At 38.2% G+C, this 8,058-nt stretch overlaps 1 non-coding gene across 1 annotated transcript; it reads left to right on the top strand.

Annotated features, from left to right (window-relative positions):
- Positions 1–2,263: 2,263 nt before the first annotated feature.
- Positions 2,264–2,371, top strand: LOC148565198 (small nucleolar RNA R71). The gene has a single exon (XR_015885368.1). It is a non-coding gene; the product is annotated as a small nucleolar RNA R71 (small nucleolar RNA).
- Positions 2,372–8,058: the final 5,687 nt, after the last annotated feature.

The following is an 8,058-nucleotide window of genomic DNA, read 5'->3' as shown; positions in this document are numbered from 1 at the left end:
AGGGAAAAGTATGAGTAGAGGTAAGTGGGGATCCTGTGGGGTCCACAGATCCTGAGGTGTCAAGGAATTGCATCCCTGTACCAATTAGGCATGTAAAATGCCTTTGCATGCAATTCTGGCGTTTAAACGCCAAATTGATGCTTGTTCTGGGCGTTCAGCGCCCATCTGCAGCATGTTTCTGGCGTTGAACGCCAGCTTCATGCTTGTTTTTGGTGTTCAGCACTAGCTTTCCTCAGTGTGCATTCCTGGCGTCTGAACGCCAGGATGCTGCTTGTTTTGGGCATTCAACGCCAGATCCATGCTCTGTTCTGGCGTTGAACGCCAGCCAGATGCTCCTTACTGGCGTTTAAACGCCAGTAAGTCCTTCCTCCAGGGTGTGATTTTTCTTCTGCTGTTTTTGTTTCTGTTTTTAATTTTTGTATTTATTTTGTGACTCCACATGATTATGAACCTAATAAAACATGAAAGAACAACAAAAATAAAAATAAAATTAGATAAATAAAAATTGGGTTGCCTCCCAACAAGTGCTTCTTTAATGTCAATAGCTTGACAATGGGCTCTCATGGAGCCTCACAGATGTTCAGAGTATTGTTGAGACTCCCCAACACCAAACTTAGAGTTTGGATATGGGAGTTCAACACCAAACTTAGAGTTTGGTTGTGGCCTCAAAACACCAAACTTAGAGTTTGACTGTGGGGGCTCTGGTTGACTCTGTTTTGAGAGAAGCTTACTATGCCTCTTTTCCATGTTTACAAAAGGATGTCCTTGAGTTTTAAACTCAAGGGAGTCCTCATTCAATTGAAGGACTAGTTCACCTCTGTTAACATCAATCACAGCTCTTGTTGTGGCTAGGAAGGGTCTTCCAAGGATGATGGATTCATCCTCATCCTTCCCAGTATCTAGGATTATGAAATCAGCAGGGATGTAAAGGCCTTCAACCTTTACTAATATGTCCTCTACTTGTCCATAAGCCTGTTTTCTGGAATTGTCTGCCATCTCTAATAAGATTTTAGCAGCTTGTACCTTAAAGATTCCCAGTTTCTCTATTACAGAGAGTGACATGAGGTTTATTCCTGACCCAAGGTCACATAGAGCCTTCTCAAAGGTCATGGTGCCTATGGTACAAGGTATTAGGAACTTTCCAGGATCCTGTTTCTTCTGAGGCAATCTCAGTTGATCCAATGCATTTAGTTCATTGGTGAACAGGGGAGGTTCATCTCCCCAAGTCTCATTACCAAATAAATTGGCATTCAGCTTCATGATTGCACCAAGGAACATGGCAACTTGCTCTTTAGTAACATCCTCATTCTCTTTTGAAGAGGAATACTCATCAGAGCTCATGAAGGGTGTAAGGAGGTTTAATGGAATCTCTATGGTCTCTAGATGAGCCTCAGGGTCCTTTGGTTCCTCAAAGGGAAATTCCTTGTTGATCACTGGACGTCCCAGGAGGTCTTCCTCCTTGGGATTCACGTCCTCCCCTTCCTCTCTAGGTTCGGCCATGTTGACTATGTTAATGGCCTTGCACTCTCCTTTTGGATTTTCTTCTGTATTGCTTGGGAGAGCACTAGGAGGGATTTCAGTGATCTTCTTACTCAGCTGGCCCACTTGTGCCTCCAAATTTCTAATGGAGGACCTTGTTTCATTCATGAAACTCAGAGTGGCCTTAGATAGATCAGAGACTAAGTTTGCTAAATTAGAGGTACTTTTTTCAGAGTTCTCTGTCTGTTGCTGAGTGGATGATGGAAAAGGCTTGCTATTGCTAAACCTGTTTCTTCCACCATTATTAAAGCCTTGTTGAGGCTTTTGTTGATCCTTCCATGAGAGATTTGGATGATTTCTCCATGAAGGGTTATAGGTGTTTCCATATGGTTCACCCATGTAGTTCACCTCTGCAATTGCAGAATTCTCAGGATCATAAGCTTCTTCTTCAGAAGATGCCTCTTGAGTACTGTTGGATGCAGCTTGCATTCCATTCAGACTCTAAGAAATTATATTGACTTGCTGAGTCAATATTTTATTCTGAGTCAATATGGCATTCAGAGTATCGATTTCAAGAACTCCCTTCTTCTGAGGCGTCCCATTACTCACAGGATTCCTCTCAGAAGTGTACATAAACTGGTTGTTAGCAACCATGTCAATGAGTTTTTTGAGCTTCTGCAGGTGTTTTCTTTAGGTGAATGGATCCACCTGCAGAAGTATCCAATGACATCTTAGCTAATTCAGACAGACCATCATAGAATATATCCAGGATGGTCCATTCTAAAAGCATGTCAGAAGGACACTTTTTGGTCTGTTCCTTGTATCTCTCCTAAGCTTCATAGAGGGATTCACCTTCTTTCTGTCTGAAGGTTTGAACATCCACTCTAAGCTTACTCAGCTTTTGAGGAGGAAAGAACTTGGCTAAAAAAGCCTTGACCAGCTTATCCCAAGAGTTCAGGCTATCCTTAGGTTGAAGCAAAAGGGAAAAGCATGAGCCTGTAGACTTCAGGATCTACTCCATTAGTATTAACAGTATCACATATCTGCAAGAATTCAGTTAAGAACTGAAAGGGATCTTCAGATGGAAGTCCATGAAACTTGCAGTTTTGTTGCATCAGAGATACTAATTGAGGTTTCAGCTCAAAGTTATTTGCTCTAATGGTAGGGATGGAGTTGCTTTTTCCATGTAAATTGGAATTAGGTGCAATAAAGTCACCAAGCATCCTCCTTGCATTATTATTATTTTCGGCTTCCATCTCCTCTTCTTGTTCGAAAATTCCTGTAAGGTTGTCTCTGGATTGTTGTATTTTAGCTTCTCTTAGTTTCCTTTTCAGAGTCCTTTCAGGTTCAGGATCTGCTTCAACAAGAATGTTCTTGTCCTTGCTTCTGCTCATATGACAAAAAAGGGAATAACAAAGAAAATATGGAATCCTCTATATCACAGTATAGAGATTCCTTTGGGTGAGTAGAAGAAAAGAAAAATAAGAATGTAGAAGAGAAGAATTCGAACTCAGAGGGGAAGAAGGGGTTCAAATTTTTTTTTGGTGAAGAGAAGTGTTAGTAGATGAATAAATAAATAGAAAGAGATGAAGGAGAGGAAATTTCGAAAATTGATTTTGAAAAATAGTTAATGATTTTCGAAAATTAAAGGAAAATTGAAATTAAAATTAAAATTTAAACAATTAATTAATTAAAAAGAATTTTTGAAAAAGAGGGAGGTATTTTCAAAAATTAGAGAGGGTTAGTTAGTTAGGTAGTTTTGAAAGAGATAAGAAACAAACAAAAAGTTAATTAGTTAGTTGAAACAAATTTGAAAATCAATTTTGAAAAGATAAGAAGATAAGAAGTTAGAAAAGATATTTTAAAATCAAATTTTTGAAAAAGATATGTTTTAAAAAGATATGATTAAAAAGATATGAAAAAAAAGATAAGATAAAAAGATATTTTTGAAAAGATATGATTGAAATTAGTTTTGAAAAAGATTTAATTTTTAAAATCACAATTAATGACTTGATTCACAAGAAATCACAAGATATGATTTTAGAACATAAAGTTTGAATCTTTCTTAACAAGTAAGTAACAAACTTGAAATTTTTGAATCAAAACATTAATTTTTGATGATATTTTCGAAATTATGAAATAAAATTAAGAAAAATATTTTTGAAAAATATTTTTAAAATTTTCTAAAATAAATAAGAGAAATGAAAAAGATTTTATTTTTGAAAAAGATTTTGAAAAAGATAAGATTTTTAAATTGAAAATTTGATTTGACTCATAAAAACAACTAGATTTTTAAAAATTTTTGAAAAAGTCAATCCAGATTTTTGAAATTTATGAGTGAAAAAGGGAAAGATATTTTTTGAATTTTGAATTTTTAATGATGAAAGAGAAAAACATGAAAACGATGCAATGCATGCAAAATTTTGGATCTAAAGATGTGATGCATGCAAGAACACCATGAATGTCAAGATGAACACCAAGAACACTTTGAATGTCAAGATGAACATCAAAAACTTATTTTTGAAAAATTTTCAAGAAAAGAAAACATGCAAGACACCAAACTTAGAAATTTTTCATGTATAGACACTATGAATGCAAGAATGCGTATGAAAAACAAGAAAAGACACAAAACAAGAAAATATGAAGATCAAACAAGAAGACTGGCCAAGAACAACTCGAAGATCATGAAGAACACTATGAATGCATGAATTTTCGAAAAATGCATAAAATTTTTTAGAAAAAATGCAATTGACACCAAACTTAAAAATTGACTCAAGACTCAAACAAGAAACACAAAATATTTTTGATTTTTTTTTATTTTATGATTTTTTTGTATTTTCTTTTAAATTTTTTTTCGAAAAACATATAGGAAAAAGAAAATAAGAAATTCAAAATTTTCAATAAGAATTCCAGGAATCTTTCAATATTGGCCTAAAGCTCCAATCCAAGGGTTGGGCATGGCTTAATAGCTAGCCAGCTTTAGGATATAAATCAGGCATGCAACAGCTGATATTCCAATTAACTTGCCTCTATGCTGATGGTTGGAAGTCACAGTCCAAAAGAATTAGACATGGCTTTACAGTCAGCCAGGCTTCAACATGCTTCATGAAACACTAGAATTCATTCTTAAAAACAGATGAGAAATTTTTGAAAGATTTTTGAAAAATTTTTGAAAATAAAACAAAAAGAAAATTACCTAATCTGAGCAACAAGATGGACCGTCAGTTGTCCAAACTCGAACAATCCCCGGCAACGGCGCCAAAAACTTGGTATGCGAAATTGTTACTCTGAGGTTGTAAAATTTGTTGTTCATTCTCTCCCCAGCAACGGCGCCAAAAACTTGGTGTGCGAAATTGTGATCATTCCATTCCTTGATAACGGTGCTAAAAACTCAACACGCACGTTCATGATCTTATATCTGTTTCACAACTTCGTACAACTAACCAGCAAGTGCACTGGGTCGTCCAAGTAATACCTTATGTGAGTAACGGTCGATCCCACGGAGATTGTCGGCTTGAAGCAAGCTATGGTCACCTTGTAAATCTCAGTCAAGCGGATTAAATTGTATTAAGAAATTATAGTGGATGAAAATAAATAAAATATAAAATAGAATAGTGGTACTTATGTAATTCATTGGTGAGAATTTCAGATAAGCGTATAGAGATGCTTTCGTTCCTCTGATCTCTGCTTTCCTGCTATCTTCATCCAATCAATCCTACTCCTTTCCATGGCAAGCTTTATGTAGGGTATCACCGTTGTCAATGGCTACATCCCATCGTCCTGTGAAAATGGTCCAATGCGCTGTCACTACATAGATAATCATCTGTCGGTTCTCGATCATACTGGAATAGGATTTACTATCCTTTTGCGTCTGTCACTACGCCCAGCACTCGCGAGTTTGAAGCTCGTCACAGCCATCCCTTCCCAGATCCTACTCGGAATACCACAGACAAGGTTTAGACTTTCCAGATCTCAGGAATGGCCATCCATGGGTTCTAACTTATACCACGAAGACACTAATATCTCGGACTCGGTCCCCTGTATTAGATATCCAAGAGATATCCATTCAATCTAAGGTAGAACGGAAGTGTTTGTCAGGAACGTGTTCATAAGTGAGAATGATGATGAGAATCACATAATCATCACATTCATCATGTTCTTGGATGCGAATGGATATCTTAGAAGCGGAATAAGTTGAATTGAATAGAAAATAGTAGTACTTTGCATTAAATCATGAGGAACAGCAGAGCTCCACACCTTAATCTATGGAGTGCAGAAACTCTACCATTTGAAAATACATAAGTGATAATGGTCCAGGCATGGCCGAATGGCCAGCCCCCATGAAAGTCTAAGATAGCATAAAACTGATCAAAGATCCTTAATACAATAGTAAAAAATCCTATTTATACTAAACTAGTTACTAGGATTTACAGAAGTAAGTAATTGATGCATAAATCCACTTTCGGGGCCCACTTGGTGTGTGCTTGGACTGAGCTTGAAGTTTACACGTGGAGAGGTCATTCTTGGAGTTGAATGCCAGTTTGTAACGTGTTTCTGGCGTTTAACTCCAGACTGCAGCGTAGAACTGGTGTTCAACGCCCTTTTGCGTCGTCTAAACTCGGCCAAAGTATAGACTATTATATATTGCTGGAAAGCCCTGGATGTCTACTTTCCAACGCAATTAGAAGCGCGCCATTTTGAGTTCTGTAGCTCCAGAAAATCCACTTTGAGTGCAGGGAGGTCAGAATCCAACAACATCAGCAGTCCTTCTTCTACCTCTGAATCTGATTTTTGCTCAAGTCCCTCAATTTCAGCCAGAAAATACCTGAAATCACAGAAAAACACACAAACTCATAGTAAAGTCCAGAAATGTGAATTTAACATAAAAACTAATGAAAACATCCCTAAAAGTAACTAGATCCTACTAAAAACATACTAAAAACAATGCCAAAAAGCATATAAATTATCCGCTCATCATATTCTGAGTAGGATCTGGGAAGGGATGACTGTGACGAGCTTCAAACTCACAAGTATTGGGCGTAGTGACAGACGCAAAAGGATCAATAGATCCTATTCCATCACAAGTAAGAACCAACAGATGATTAGCCATGTACATGGACCTTTTTCATTAAGAGGACGGATGGTAGCCATTGACAACGGTGATCCACCAACATACAGCTTGCCATGGAAGGAGCCTTGCATGCGTGAAGAAGATGACAGTAGGGAAGCAGAGATTCAGAAGACAAAGCATCTCTAAAACTCCAACATATTCTCCATTACTTCATAACAAGTATTTATTTCATGCTCTTTTATTTTCCGCGATTCAAACTGATAATCATTTCTAATTTCCTAACTAAGAGTTATAAAATAACCATAGCTTGCTTCAAGCCGACAATCTCCGTGGGATCGACCCTTACTCAAATAAGGTATTACTTCGACGACCCAGTGCACTTGCTGGTTAGTTGTGCGGAATTGCAAAAGTGTGATTGTAATTTTGTGCACCAAACGCCCATGCTGTGCACCTTTACTGGTGTTAAACGCCAGTTCCCTTACCATTGTGTACGATGAACGCCCAGCAGAGATGTCCTAGCTGGTGTTCAATGCCAGCTTCCCTGTCTGGTTGGGCGTTGAACGCCCAGTGAAGGGTTCCTTACTGGCGTTCAGTGCCAGGCTTACTGTTTGTTTGGGCGTTGAAACCCAGCTAGTGTTCCCTGGCTGGCGTTCAACGCCAACTCTGCTGCCAAGATGGGCGTTGAATGCCCAGTGAGGGCTTCCTCACTGGCGTTCAGCGGCAGGAACTCATCCATTTTGAGTGTTGAACGCCCAGTGAGATCTTCCTCACTAGCGTTCAATGCCTTCCCATTCTCTCCAGATTCGGCCTCTGCCTCAGTGGTGATGGCCTTGCACTCTTTTCTTGGGTTTACTTCAGGGTTACCAGGAAGAGTGTCAGGAGGAGTCTCAGGGATCCTCTTGCTCAGTTGACCAACTTGAATCTCCAAATTTCTAATGGAGGACCTTGTTTCAGTTATAAAACTATGAGTGATCTTAGAAAGGCTGGAGAATAGAATGGCTAAGTCAGAAAGGTTCTGCTTAGGAGTCTCCAGATTCCCTTGAGTAGATGGGAATGGTGGTCTGTTGTTGAACCTATTCTGGTTCCTTCCTCCTTGATTATTATTGAAGACTTGCTGAGGCTTTTGTTGATCCTTCCATCAAAGGTTAGGATGATTCCTCCATGAAGGATTGTAGGTGTTTTCATAGGGTTCTCCCATGTAATTCACCTCCTCCATGGTGGGTTGATTAGGATCATAAGCTTCTACTTCAGAAGAAGCTTCCAGAGTACTGCCAGCTGTAGTTTGCATTCCAGTTAAATGCTGAGAGATCATATTGACTTGCTGGGTCAAGATCTTGTTCTGAGCTAATATGGCATTCAGAGTATCAACTTCAAGAACTCGTTTCTTTTAAGATACCCCAAGGTTTATCGGATTCCTCTCAGAGGTGTACTGATGAGCGAATAATTTATACGCTTTTTGGCACTATTTTTAGTATGTTTTTAGTAGAATCTGGTTACTTTTAGGGATG

Source organism: Arachis ipaensis, chromosome B5 (assembly GCF_059453495.1).
Source record: "Arachis ipaensis isolate K30076 ecotype BB chromosome B5, ASM5945349v1, whole genome shotgun sequence".
NCBI classification, from domain to species: domain Eukaryota; kingdom Viridiplantae; phylum Streptophyta; class Magnoliopsida; order Fabales; family Fabaceae; genus Arachis; species Arachis ipaensis.
Note: the sequence above shows the minus strand (reverse complement) of the source record. Positions and strands in the feature narration are given on the sequence as shown.